We start from the raw sequence: 14,937 nt of genomic DNA on the forward strand, positions 1-14,937 counted from the left end.
CTTGATAACTGAAGCAATCTTTAGTTCCATGTTGATCTTGGACTTTACCACTCCATAATTTTCAAATATCTTGGCATTTTTGTCTACCTCTTCTACAAGTAAGGCTATGATGGCTGCAGAGGCTTCATCCACATTTATTTCATAGCCAAGTGGTCTCAACCATCTTACTCTTGGTGAAGTAGCTTGCACAAAATTATAATCAGCATCCGCAACAAAACATGCATCATCATAACATTTATCAACTAAGGAAATTGGTATTCTTAGTCTCTCCTTTGAATTCTTGAAGTCTTCAAATTAACTTGTCATCAATGGTTCAAAATTCTCTCCTAGTTACTCAATGTATTCACCAATCTGTACTACAACTGATCTATTGGTCTTCCATCCTATAGTGCCAAATGAGGAGAATGTGTTTTGCACATAAAAGAATATACAAATCAAAATTGAACCAAATTTTCACTGTTCACTTTCATTTTTCCTAATTTCTCCAAGGTTCTCCATCAATTGTTGCAATTGTAGCTCTGCTAGATCATATGTATGATCTTTCTTTCCAATCTTGTATCCAACATCCACAGCTATATAGGGCACATTATTCAATCTACTAGATTGGTAAAACTTGTGTGATATCACCCTTATAGAAAATTTTATAAAACAATCAGTGATTGTGTCTATTGTCATGCCTCTTTTGTTCCAGAAAAATCCAGTATTTTTCTCAATCACTTCTTAGTGTCTTAGGTAGATCTAGGATTGGGTAACCAATAACCCTATGGATTATTCTCTTAGTTATTTTAATAGGTCCATTCTCTAGCCATAGTGAACCATCATGGATTTAGCTAAGCACAATTCTTATCCACTCTATTTTAAATACATTTGGAAAATCTAGGGCTCGTATTAATCCCTTCTTCTCTATAATTTTGAACTCTTCCTTCAAAACATCATTATCACACAATTTTTTGTAGGCTTCTTTAATTTCCATATCCCCAATTCTTTCTATCTTATAGTTGTAGCCTTTTCGTACATCTTTCACCATTATTACATTCGACGAAATCATTGACAATGCACAAGAAGGGTCTTCCTTGTATGAAATATTAGGAATGGCTTTGAAAATAGGTTGTTTAACTTCATTACTCACTAACTAAACATTAAAAACTTCCTTTGCTTCAAAATTCTTCAAACTGGATGCCATAATGAGAAACTAGGGTTTATACAATTTAAATTTCATAGATCGGCTCTTGATGAGTACCTTAGGAAATCTAACAAACTAGTGTGAGATCACTGCTGAAATCTTCTAAAAATGCTTGGGACAGATTTCCAAATTGCCTTTTGCTCTAGTCACTCTTTCTCAAATTTGAAATGATGAAAAATGAGCTAAAATCAATCAAATACCCTTTGAAAACCTTGCATTAAATGTTGAGTTCTTACATAGATGTAAGCTCAGCATCAACCAATTTTAAGCTCACTCAGCATTAACCAATTTTAAGCTCACTCAGCATCCATTGACATTTCCATCACTCAGAAACTACTACAAGTTTGACATCCACTAGTCAAACTGCTAGCTTAGCATCTTTTAACATTCCAATCAGAATACATAGAAAATATTTCATGCTCAGTGGTAACATGAAAAACTCAAAGATTTAACTTGGATTCCTAACATCTTGCATCTTTATTCATGCTAATGTAATCTTTTCAATAGTATCTCCTTTGGAACTAATGTTTGATATAACCTTTAAATATTAATCCCACATACCTCTTGATTACCTAGCTTGATAAGGTGTGATCACTTGACCCATTAGGTGAAGTGATCCCTTCTCCATTTGATGTGTTGCAATCATCTTTCTTCTTCCATGTCATATGCATCTCATCTGTAATGTGTTCAACATCAACCTTTCCTTTTCCTTTGTCAAATTCACAAATTAGTGCCTTTGACCTAGTTGGAAAATACCTACTGATGTGACCAGTCTTCAAATAGCTAAAACATGTTGTAGTGCCTACCCTCGTTCACATCTTTCTAGACACATTGTTGTTATTATTATCAGACTATTTTAAACTAGTTTTATGGATTAGTGGTATTGTTTTGAGACTATCAAACATTATGATATGGATTCAGTGGATATATGATGAGATCATTTAGACTTTACATTTCATGTATGCATGATGATCATTACATTGCTTTTAGTTATTGATGATGATTAGTTAGATGTTTTATTATCTCATGTGCTTTATTATGGATACTTACCTCATACTTGCATGTGTATGGTGTGCGTGTTTGTTCTTATTGTATGGCATTTCTGATGTGGTTAAGGAAGGGAATCGTATTCACCTGCTAGTCAGGATCTACACGATGCACCACTTCCTACCATTGCTTGTTTAGCTTAGTATTATATATATTGTATGTACATGCATGGTTTTTATGCAAGTTACAGGTACCGAGTATCGACTTCCCTGAATTGCCAGGATGAGCATACCCTATTACACTATCTCAATGATAAGAGAAGGGAGATAAATTCTCAAGTCCAAATCCCAAACCCTTAAACTATTTGTCCTAGTGAGGTAGGACAAGTATCTGGACATTTTACCCACCGAATGTGTCGAATGACATATTTCATAATTTTTAACCCTTTAGACTAATTTTGCGTGAATTGTTCTATGATGGGTTTTTATATTTTATCTTGGAGGTCTATGGTGAATTTTCTATTAATTAAGTCTTAATAAATAGATTTAATTAATAAATTAATTATTTGGAGAAAATTAATATAATATCATGATCTTTGATATTTTGACTATAATTAATTAAATGAGAAAAAGAATTAAATAAAAGAAAATTAGGAATTAAAATTAATAATAATTATAAAATAATAATAAAGTAATAAATAAATAATAATAATAAAAGTTATAAAAATTAAAATGAAAGTTATAAAAAAATTAAATAAAAGTTATAAGCTTGCCTAGGAGTAAACGCACCTTTTTATTTCTCATATGTCAACAACATGGGGGTTAGTGCACCAATTAAGCACATGGTGTCTACAACCTTATGACTCATCTAGAAGGTTGGAATACACTCATGCTTAGTTGTCTACACTTTCTAGTTGTTTCTAGAGACATTCTAGGTGCTTCCTGAGAGTTTTTTATATTCAGGCATTCCTAGAAGCTTAGACACAGCAGTTGGAGAGCGTTTTGGAGCATTGAAGGACTCGAGAACTTTGGAGAAGGGAGAAGCTTGCTCTGCAGGTCTTCTGAGGAAAAGCGAATTAGCATCAAAATTCGAGTAGACTCTTGTGATTTTGCTTATGTTATTTCCGCATCTTGCACTTCCTGTCTTCATAGTGTCTTCCATATATTTTTTGAGGGTTTTCCCTATTTTGGTTGTATGTTTTCTCAATACGGGTAGTTAATATTTAATTGATAAAATTTATATGCATAGATTTGAAGAGAATACGCGACTAGGGTTTAAATTATAGCCAAATCCATTAAAAATTTTATTGAGAATTGTATGGACATGTTAATTCAGATCTGCATATATATACATATATATATACATATATATACATATACATATACATACATATTTATGTATATATATATATGTATATATATGTATATATATATGTATATATATGTATATATACATATATATATACATATATATACATATATATATACATATATATGTATGTATATATATATATGTATATATATGTATATATATGTATATATATATATGTATATATATGTATATATATATGTATATATATGTATATATATATGTATATATATATATGTATATATATGTATATATATGTATATATATATAAGTATATATATACATATATATATGTATAAGTATATGTATATATATATAAGAATATGTATATATATATATATATATTATGCTTAATTAATTTTTGCATATATATAAACATAATTACATTTATATATATCTTATTGAAGAATCGAATGTCATATCGCTTTGCGATTTGCATTTTTCGCAAAACATTTTAATTAAAATCGAATAAAAAACTGAATCATATATGATACGATTGTTTTTTTTTTTAAAAAAATTGAATGCAGATTAAGGTGGGCAGGGAGGGACAAGCCCATACCCCCACCCCACTATGTATACATGGCAAAGGCCGACAGCAGGCCTGCATGGTACCTCCTCTATGCGGTGACATTTTGTCATACAAATATATGTAATCAACTTCAAAAGTTATGAATTGATTTGCAATTTGATTATTATATTTCGTTTTATAAAATGCTATTTTTATATGTATATATATATATATATATATATATATATATATATATATATATATATATATATATAATTAAGTTATAAATAATTATTATATTTAAAAGATTGAATTAATGGGTCATTCTTTTAAAAGATAAATGATTTAAAATATTAATAATAGTTTGTCAATTATTATTTAAAACAAACAGATATTAATAATTAACTTAATTAAACTTGGTTTAATTAACATTAATCATTGAAATGTGTTTAATCGAAGTTTTAAATCATGCAATTATTGAATTGTTAATTGACTATTGGAAGTTGATAGGAGTCATTTCTAGACAACATTTATATAAACCATATAATGTTAGAACAATTGGAAAATTGAAACTAATAGTTTTGGGAGAGAAACTTTAAAACAAATACATGGGATTAGGAAATACGTGAAAACATTCCTCCATTTATTATCTAAAATTTGGAAATGGAAAATTGAAAAACTCCACATTTAATTCAAGTATGTAATTTTAGCAAACCAAAACATGTGCTTGCATTGTGCATTTCTTTATGCTTCTATTTTGGGTTTTACGTTGACTAGTGTTGGCCAGTTATAGGATGTCTACCAGAGGCTTGGGAGTTATGATTGTGATGTTGTGATGATGTCCTATTTCCAATCTTTATAAACCGAACCATGGTTATGTGATGGAATGCTCTATGTAATGTGTTGTAATTATTGATTGTTATAGTTGAGATTCTTATTTATGAGACACTTGACTTAACCATTTTTGAGTCATCGATCAGTTATACTTGGTTATTTTCTAGTTGCCATGATGGGACTAAAATGTTAATTTATGATGTCATGTTGTGACATGTTTTGACTCAACCTTTTTGGAGTTTTTGATCAGTATGATTTGAGATATATTTTGGTTATTGATAACCAACGGATACTTTTGATTATCAGTGATGCTTCAGTTGCCAATAGAGAGCTATTGTGGTCATGATTTTCTATGGATGCTTGCTCATGGAGATTTGATGCTTTTATTGTGCATATTTGATGTTCTTATTATGGATTATCTTTTCTAATTTTGAGATTTATGATTCCATGAGCTTAGGTTAGGTTATCTACTTGTAGTGTCGGGAAGTGGCTTGCAATGGGGGCCAGGGCCCTAAGAGGCTGCCAGGGTAACTCATTGTAAGTAGTTTAATAAGTGAAAACATTCACACCTAATACTAAATAAATGAACCTAAAAAGATAATTGTTTTGTTCTTGCCCATGCCTCGAGTGCTGGTACAAACTTGGATGGGAGTAGAGAGAACGCATGGTTGCGACCTTGCATTCCATAGTATGCCTTGTCAGTATAAGAGGATACTAGTGGCCGCATGAGGATCAATAAGGACCTGTGGAGTTTAGTTAACTACCAAGGTAACTTCTACATGATATATGTGATGACACTTTCCCACTTGCATAGTAGGTTCCTACATGTCTTTGTGTGCCTCTGGGAATTAGATGTCGATTTATGTGTTGGAACCTTTGAGTTAGTATGCTTCTAGGATTCCAAGACTTAGAGAGTATTCTTATACTTTGTGATTTTGGATAGCCTATTTGGGACTTAAGATTATCTCCTCAGCACGGTGGGAGTGGACTACTTAGGCACCACGTGGTCAGCTGCTAGTGTTTTTCCACTCTTATCATTTGAGATCCATTGAGACATCATGGCTGATGCATCCTTTGTGATGGTGGATATGTATCTTTTCACTGATAACTAGCATATGTTAGATGATGTTATCTTATGCTTATATTTGCATGTTAGATTACTTTGTGCATATGATGTAGTATTTGTTAGGAGTGACATTCCTACTATGTTAATACCGATGATCTCTTCGGTGATTTGGAATGTTACACATGGAGGGATGGCTAGGACCCACAATGGTCTAATGATGCTATTTATGGTTGGGAGGAAATGTGCACTTAGTTTATTATTTTTAATCTTTATAATGGATGTATATATCTTCTATGATGATGTATCATGCGTATCATGTGATTTTGTTTACTTTGATGTATCATGGATTAGAATAGGATGATGTACCTTATTCCTCATATGTATATTCTTTTAAGCTTTTCATACCCTGTGACATGTACAGTGGATGATTGAGCATTTAGAAATTTAATGTATAAACATTGGACTTATCATTATTATTTTATGTAGATGTTGTAATTGATGGATTCAATAATGATAGTTGATTTAGATGTAATTCAATGTTAAGGGATCCTTAAAGAATGCAATCTGTTATGTATTTTATGTTTATGGTTATTGTTATTGCTTTCGTTATGGTGCATAAGTTATAAGTGGTATTTACTTTCATGTTTTTTCTTCTTTTTTAAATGCTACCAAACTTAGTGAAATTCTAGGTTAATTCTTTGGATCCCTTGGCGGGGCATTGCACATGTGGTTTGACTTAATATCCTTTTGTAGTTACCACTAAAGTGTTTCCTAATACAATTTTCAAGAACATGTCCATTCTTGATGATATGATAGCTATACCTTGTATTATAATCTCAATTATAAGAGTTTTCATTGTTCCTTACCTTTGTTTGTCTATTTGATGACTACATGGATTTGGATCTACATTCAAAAGATCTATGTCCATACATCTGATAGTTATAGCAATAACCTTCAAATATTTGTGTATGCATGATCTTGGTTCTTCATTCATGTGCCTAATGACCTTACTTGTTGCACTTATGGTAGTGAATCATGCTCTTATGAATGACATTCTAATTTATAGTCTTGCTCCTGCACACATTAGTATTATGTCATTTCTTACCGTAATTGTGACAATTAGGTTTGGAGTTCTTACCTTTTTTGTTCCTTTCTTCAGTACTTTTCAATGATTCTCCTTTTTTAGTACTTGTGTATCCCACTCTAGATGTATCATTGTTAGATCTAGGGGATCTCAATAATTGCTCAAAGTATTTGATAGCTTCATTCGGTTTTTTGAAACTTTTAACAAATTCCTTTTCTCTCTTTAGGTCACTCTACAATTGTTCATTCTACAACTTTAATGTAGTTATCTTAATGTCCTTGACATTTAGTTCAAAGTTGCTTTAATGTAGTTATCTTAATGTCCTTGACATTTAGTTCAAAGTTGGCATTCATCATTTGACTTAGAGTATCCAATTGCATGTTATAAATCTTGGTTAGCTCTGTTGACTTCTCTTCCAGTCTATTGGCCAAAACTCTTTTGTATTCTTCAATTATGGCTTTTTCATTTATGGCTTTATTCTTCTATTCTATCACTTCACATAGTAGTATGGCTTGTGATTCTTGCTCTAACTTGAGATTTCTAATTTCCTCAGCCTGGATTCTATTATTTTCCATTAGATCTACAACTACTACATCAAATTCATTTGAGTCTCCATCTATAAATAGCTTAGTAGTTTCTATCTCTTTGTATTGTGTGTCATTCTCCGCAATAGCAATTTCTTTCCTTCTCTTCAAGAAACTCTTTAAGTCTTCTCTTACTTGATTCAATTGGTGTAGGATGAGACGTATTTCAATCTCCTAATTCTCAGTAGTCTTTCTCAACTTGTAGACTTCATATTTCAAGATCTTTTCTCAAAGCTACAAAGATTCTTTTCTAGAGAACAAAGCTCTAATACCAATTGTCGGAATTACAATAGGAAAGGTGAACTTCTGGGGGGGGGAGTGAATCAGTAGTTCAAACTTAGACCCCTAAAAGTTTCACCATATGTCAATCTCATACATTTAATAGATAAACTAAAATAAGATGTAAATCATATACATCTAAATCATGTGAGCATTCACACACATAACACCAGATATGATTACCCAGAAACCCTCCAAGTGAGAAGGTAAACTAGGGTGGGGATGAAACCCACAAATCTTCACTACTATAGTAATAAAGTGTATCCAATGAAGGTTGCAATATTTTGACCATGAGTCATGATCTACCCTATGAAAGGTCTTCCCTATTAAAGGCTTACAAAGACTATTAGGTCTCACCATGTTAGAGGATTTCAACACCCTGTTAGAAGTGTGCCTTGCTAAAGGACTTTTTAACTCACAACTAAGTAAGAACCCTATTAAAGGATTTCATACAGCATGTTAGGACTACTTTGCTAAGAGATTTTAACTAAAATCACCTATTAGAATCTCTCATATTTGATCCTACTATTAGTACTTACTTGCCTGATAATAGATCACCTCTAAATAGTTGTCTTCTCAATCCTTCTTGATCAGATGTCTCTTTGCTATATATTCTTCTCTATCCTCTATTCTGATCTAATTGATTTTGAAATGCAATTTTAATTAATAACTTCTAATTCACCATGAGTGCTTTGTTTGCTCATGCAAACTTCTCTCTTCACTCCTTCAATTCCTTACATACTCATAGAGAGTTTAGGGTTTCATCCTCCTTAAGAAGACTTAGTGACTTAGGGTTAGGAATGAATCTATGGCTGAGATTCATCTATTTTTCTACTTAAACCCTCCCATTTTCAGTTTTCTACATGTAATTGCATAGGGAATCCAACTAGAGATTCGTCCTTATCTCCAAAATATCAAATCTAATCTTAAGTTGCCTCAAAAATGGTTTTCATAGTTTTTTTTTGCCTTTACAAACAAATATGTCAAAACTATTTCACTCGGCATCTAAAGTCTCTAATGCTCAATATATGCTGATCTTTATTCTATGACTTGGCACCTATAATGCTCAGCATACACTATTTACTTGGCACTTGAATCACTTAGCATAGTTTGTTTGCTAGGCACTTGAGTGACTCGGCACATGAGTGGCTTGGCACTCACTATGACTCAACATAGTCTAATATCTACATGTTGTGCTCGGCATGCACTACTAGTTCAGTATGAACTAAGTAAGTAACTTAAGTGTGTTGACACTCACTAGTCAAAACCAATCTAAGATCAACACTATTATGGGCCCATTGATTCATATGACATATTTTTACAAACTAAAGGCTAAGGTGCTTGAATTGGATAACAAGGTGACTGATATTGAAAGCATTGTGAGAGGCATTGTTGATAAAAGATAAAAAATCATGAAGGCATTGAATGATCCTATCAAAATTATTATCAATAAGTTGGAGAATGTTGCAAGGGAAAAGGCTATTGTTATTATTCTTAAAGATCAAGTGGGTGCTACTTATGGCAAAGATGGGCCCAGTAAAAGGACCAAAGCCAATACCAGGAAGATGGTTGTGGATGACCCTACTGATGTTATCCATCTTAAATATGATGTAGAGAATATGGATCACCTTGAGCTAAAAGTTCCAAAGCTACTAAAGAATATGTGTTAGGGTCCTCTTGGTGTCCTGGTGTTGTCTAAGTTTTTTGTGTTTTCTATTAGTTTGTTAGTGTGATGTCCCTTTTTGGTTGGCCTTTGTTTTCATGTTGGGTCTGTATTTTTTTGTCCTATTTTAACTATTGGGCTTAATTCTTAATCTTTAGACACTACAACATTTGAGGTCAAATTGCAATGGCAATTTGTGATGGGGATGTAATTTGTGGTCATTTTCATTTTTTTGTTTTTTTGTTTTTTGCAATTTTCCCTGATGATGTTGCAATACCAATAGAAGAATCATAATTGCAACACACTCACAAGCATAAAAAAATAAAATAAAGCACAACAATCACTTTCCATTTTTTTTTATTTTGGAGAGCTATGCGTGAAAGAGGTGGAGAACTTTGAACAAGGGTGGAGAGCTATGAACATTGGTGTGGCCCTTGTGATTGGTGTGCATTTGTTGTTGTGCCCTAATGATCTCTACATTTAATTTGCATGGCCTTTCTCTACAATTTCATTTTTGTGTCATGCCCTTGTGATCTATGTGCCCTAGCTCTATAATTTTTTTCAAGGGCAAGAAGAGGTATGTATGTAAATGTTTTTTTTCTTTTCCTTGTAAACATGTATGCTTTTATATTTCCTTCTAAACATGTATCTCTTTATATATTCAGAGAGATCTTTTTCAAGGTGTTTACTACTTATATGATCCAGTTGCATACATATTCTAGAATCCAAATAATAAAATAATAAAACTCACTCAACCTATGCTAAGTGACTTACCTCAAGATCCTGCACAAAAATAATGCAGACCATGAAAAATGGGTCTATTTCGCAAGAATTCTTACAAAAACATATCATAGTAGATATTTTTAGAAAGAAACAAACCATAACTAGTTAAATGGGTCTAGTTTCTGATTAGTTGGGTTGATATATATGTATATTTAACTAGGTTATGACTTCTGCAAGGGAATGAACCTCGTGATTATGCATATTTGCTTGGTGCATTTTGTTCTTGTGATATATCTCTACATTTTGTTGTCATGCCCTTGCTTTGCAATTTGGTTGCCATGCCCTTCTGATCTTTGTGTTTCATTTTCATGCCCTTGCTCTATAATTTTTTTGCCATGTCCTACCCTTTCTCTGTGATTTCATTTCTATGTTGTGCCCTTGCTCTGAAATTTCATTTCCATGCCCTAACTCTATGATTTTCTTCAAGGGTATTTAAATGTTGGTTTATTTTCCTTCTAAATAGGTATCTCTTTATATCTCCTTTTAAACATGTCTATTTAGAGATCTTTTTTAAGGTGCTTATTACATCTTAGCTACATAACAAAAAATTTGATCAAGCTACATACATATTCCAGAATCCAAAAAATAAAAAAATAAAACTCACTCAACCTATGCTAAGTGACTTACATCAAGATCCTCCACAAAAATAATACAGACCGGGAAAAATGGGTAGTGTTCACAAGAAATCTTACAAAAACATATCATAGCATATATTTTTAGCAAGAACTAGCCATAACTAGTTAAATGGATCTAGTTGTTGATTAGCTGCGTTGATTGCAAATTCCTTTAGAACTATCATCAGATTAGGTATAATAAAATGAACATTCAGTTGTTCCCAGTTAGTAGGATAAAATACAGTTTTCCAAGGTGATAAAATTTCATATGTAAGGAATTGAAGAATAACTTCAATGAAAAGTTAAGTGTAAGGAGTTGAAGAAGAAAGTTCTACTTCTACGTAAATGCCATAATCATGAGGTCCATTCCCTTAAAAAAGCCTTTGCCACAATGACATTACCTCTAAACCATGCAAAGGATGTTGAAGTGGTTCCCAACCTTGAAACACTCTTATAAGCATTTGATATTTGGGTTGTAAATTCTCAAAGACACTTGCAAGTGATTCCAATGTCATAGTATGTACTGCAACACTTTCCTAGATTCTATCTAGTGGCTCCCATAATATCCTCTATGTGGCCTAGCTATTATTTTTTTCATGTAGTCTCTTTCTAAAGTTGCTCCTTCTTTTTCTCTTTCTAAAGCCACTCCTCCTTTTCTCTTGTGCCTTAAATTTTGATTATCAAACTTCTAAATATCTAACTCTACCTTATCTAAAATCAACTTCATAGTGTGTTGCAACTTTGGCATAGGTGTTTGATCATCAATAGCTTTTATTTCAGCATTCAAGTTTTCAAGATTGGTCAACACCCTCACTTGCAGACCTCTCATGTCAAGAAATTTTTGTACTATTTCAACACCATGTTCTTGCTTCTGAGCTAACAGTTCTTCAAATGGATTTTCTTGTAAAAAATTAATTATGTTGAACAATTGCAAACTCTTAGAAAGTGCATTGTTTTTTCATGTACATATTTATATATGTATGTATGTATGTATGTATGTATATAGAGAAATCTTATGGATTTTGGATTATGCATTATAAACAAAAAAGAAAAGAAAACATGATATTAGTCATTCCCCATTTGTTTTAACTGATTGTGGAGAGTTGTATGTGGAAGAGGGTGGAAAGCTCCGAATGAGGGTGGAGAGCTTTTAACATTGGTGGAGATCAGTTGAGATCTAGGATTTCGTTGTCATTCTCTTGTGATCTCTATGCCCTTGCTATATGATTAGGGAGAAGAGGTACCTATCTATATGTTCTTTTCTTTTCTTTCTAAACATGTATCTCCTGTTCATATACAATAGCTTTTGTCATATTCAAGGATAACTGATTATGATGATTGTATGCCTATGTACTTGTAGATTATATTATCTCTTGGTGTTTGAGTAAATATCTTGTGCATAATATCATCTAGGTAATGATCAAATGTATTTATATTAAGTCATAATAGGATCAAGTAGATGATCCATTTATGTTACTTCATAGTTTTTTTATTAAACATTTTGTTTAACATAATCAGTAATACTAGAATTATACAACTACAACTAGTACACTAAAAATTGTCCTAATGACTATATTAATCTAATTAATACTAGTCACATTCCTCTACTTATTTAATTAAATTATTTTAATTAAATAGGTTCATTTTTGCCTAAGTATTTAAATTTAATTTAAATACTCCTAGCTCTAATGTGTTAATTTAAATTAACACATGATTCTCAACATATTCCTTTTTTAAATAAATTTTATTTATTTAAAATCCTCCATATTTCCATTATTTCTTCTAGACCTTGATTAAATTAAATTTCATTTAATTTAGTCTTTATTCAAACCGCCTAGAAGTATGTGCATTCATATGAGTTGTCATCACATCTTTTAAGCACATGTTGTCTACACCATAGGAATCTTCTACACACACATGTCATCTCATCAGTCTTATCTATCTATCTAGAATGTGAGATAAGGTGCTTAGTTGTCAATTCTTATCCTTATCTCCTGTGCTTAGTTGTCAATTCTTATCCTTATCTCCTAGTGGTTTCTAAGCACATTCTAGATGCTTCCTTCATCTACTTTAAATAGACATCTTGTCTCAACCTTTCAAGAAGGGGAGAAGCTAGAGGAGAAAAAAGAAGCAAGAAGTAGAGACAAAAAACTCGGCTGGGTTAGGAATCATTAGAAATCATTGTCATCCATTAGGTACCATTAGAATTTCTTATCATTGCATCATCATTTTTTCATTTTGATTTCTCATATCATCTAGTCTAGGTACATATTCCATTTGCATTCACATATCCAAGAGATTCATCCATTGTTGTGTTCCTAAGAGCATACCGAACATACTCTCCATTGTTATGTTCATAGTTTGAGGTTTGCATAATCTTGGTTACAATTTTATGCAACACATTTTGGCATGCCCAGTGGGACCCACTTCATGGGTTCGAATTTGTTCAAGCTAAGGTTGGAGGCTTGCAGTTGGAGATTAACTTGCGTAAGGAGCATCTAATTAAGCTACAAGGTCCGTCACCATCTTTGGAGTGCATGAGGTGAGTACCCTATATTTTGTTCTTCTTTGTTGGGTAAAAATAATAATAAATAAAGTATAGGGGCTTGGGGTAGGTTTTCTTCATTTTTCTTTATGCCATTTAGGTTATTAAAAAAAAAAAAAAAGTGAGATAGGGGAGTTATTTTCTTTTATTTTGTGCGTATAATAGGGGGGTTATTTTCTTTTGAGAATTTTTATTTATTTATTTTTTAAATGCATATTAATTGGGAGGGGAGAAAACAATTAAAAAATATATAAGGAGGGTGTGTTTATTAAAAATATAAATATAAAATTAAAAAAATTAAAAATTCAAAAAAAAAAATTTGCATTGCATAAGCCCGAGCCGCCTCCCCAGCGGCTCCCTCTCCTTACCGGTGCCACTACCGTGGTGGCTTAACCTTCTTCCTAGTGCCACCACCTCCACCAGCGGCTTCCCCTTCTTCCTGGCGCTGCCGCCTCCGCCAGCGGCTCCACCTGCATCCTACGCTCTCTGCTGCACACCGCCACCACCGCGGCCTCACCTTCGCACCCCTCGCTGCCGACCACACCACTCCGCCCCTGAGCGTTAACTCCAACTTCCACCTTTGACCGACTATTCTTCCTCCTCACAGCCTTTTTCTTCCTCTCTACGGTGTTGTTCTTCTCCCGCGACCGTGGCCTGTTGGTGTCGCCCCTGCCTTTTTCCTCTGCTTACGGTCGCCCGCCGCCGGCGACACCCAAACCACATGCAACCACTGCAATTCCTCCCACAACCACCGCCACTCCTCTTGCCGCTACACCAGTCATTTCATCCCCCCCTCGTTTCATCTCCACCAGTTTCAACTCCTCCCGTTGCAACTCCTAACCCAGTCGAGCTTCCTCTGCTTCTTGCTTCTTCTCTCAAACAATCGTTTCATGGGAAACATTCTATCTTCCTTTGGCGATATTGGGAGTTTGGAGCTCCTTGATCTCTCCTTCAATAATTTCAATGGTCCCATTCCCCAATGGTTGGCCAAGTTTCCCCATTCTTCTTTCGCTGGTAACAATGGGCTGTGTGGGAGTCCTCTTCCCCGCTCATGCCCAGCTTCCTGAATTTCCATTCACTACTCTGCACTTTGAGTGACTGCTCATGTCTTTCTCTTGACATTCTACCATTTTCATGGTTATTGAGATTTCATAATGTTTTGATTTGATCTTAGGCTATTATACTTTCTATTCCGTTGAATATAGAATGTGTAATGAAGCTCTTTAAGACGTAGTTTGTGAAATCATGAATATCAATCTTCTGTACTTCATACTTTTCTAAAAAATAATAATAATAATAATAATAAAATTTTCTTTTTATTTCCTTCAAATAGGCCTTTTATTTAGAATCAAATTTATTTTGTGCATAAAGGCATTTAGATCTTTATTTTTATTTTCTTTTTAGCCAAAACATTCAAAAAACTAAAAAAAAAGATTTTC

At 33.0% G+C, this 14,937-nt stretch overlaps 1 pseudogene; it reads right to left on the reverse strand.

The window, feature by feature from the left end:
• The window catches only part of LOC149531456 (synaptotagmin-2 pseudogene), a 75,570-nt pseudogene extending 61,290 nt beyond the window's left edge, over nucleotides 1-14,280 (reverse strand).
• Between the last annotated feature and the right edge of the window lie 657 nt (nucleotides 14,281-14,937).

This window comes from Cupressus sempervirens, chromosome 11, assembly GCF_028749045.1.
Source record: "Cupressus sempervirens isolate cs-2001-9-10 chromosome 11, ASM2874904v1, whole genome shotgun sequence".
Taxonomy (NCBI): domain Eukaryota; kingdom Viridiplantae; phylum Streptophyta; class Pinopsida; order Cupressales; family Cupressaceae; genus Cupressus; species Cupressus sempervirens.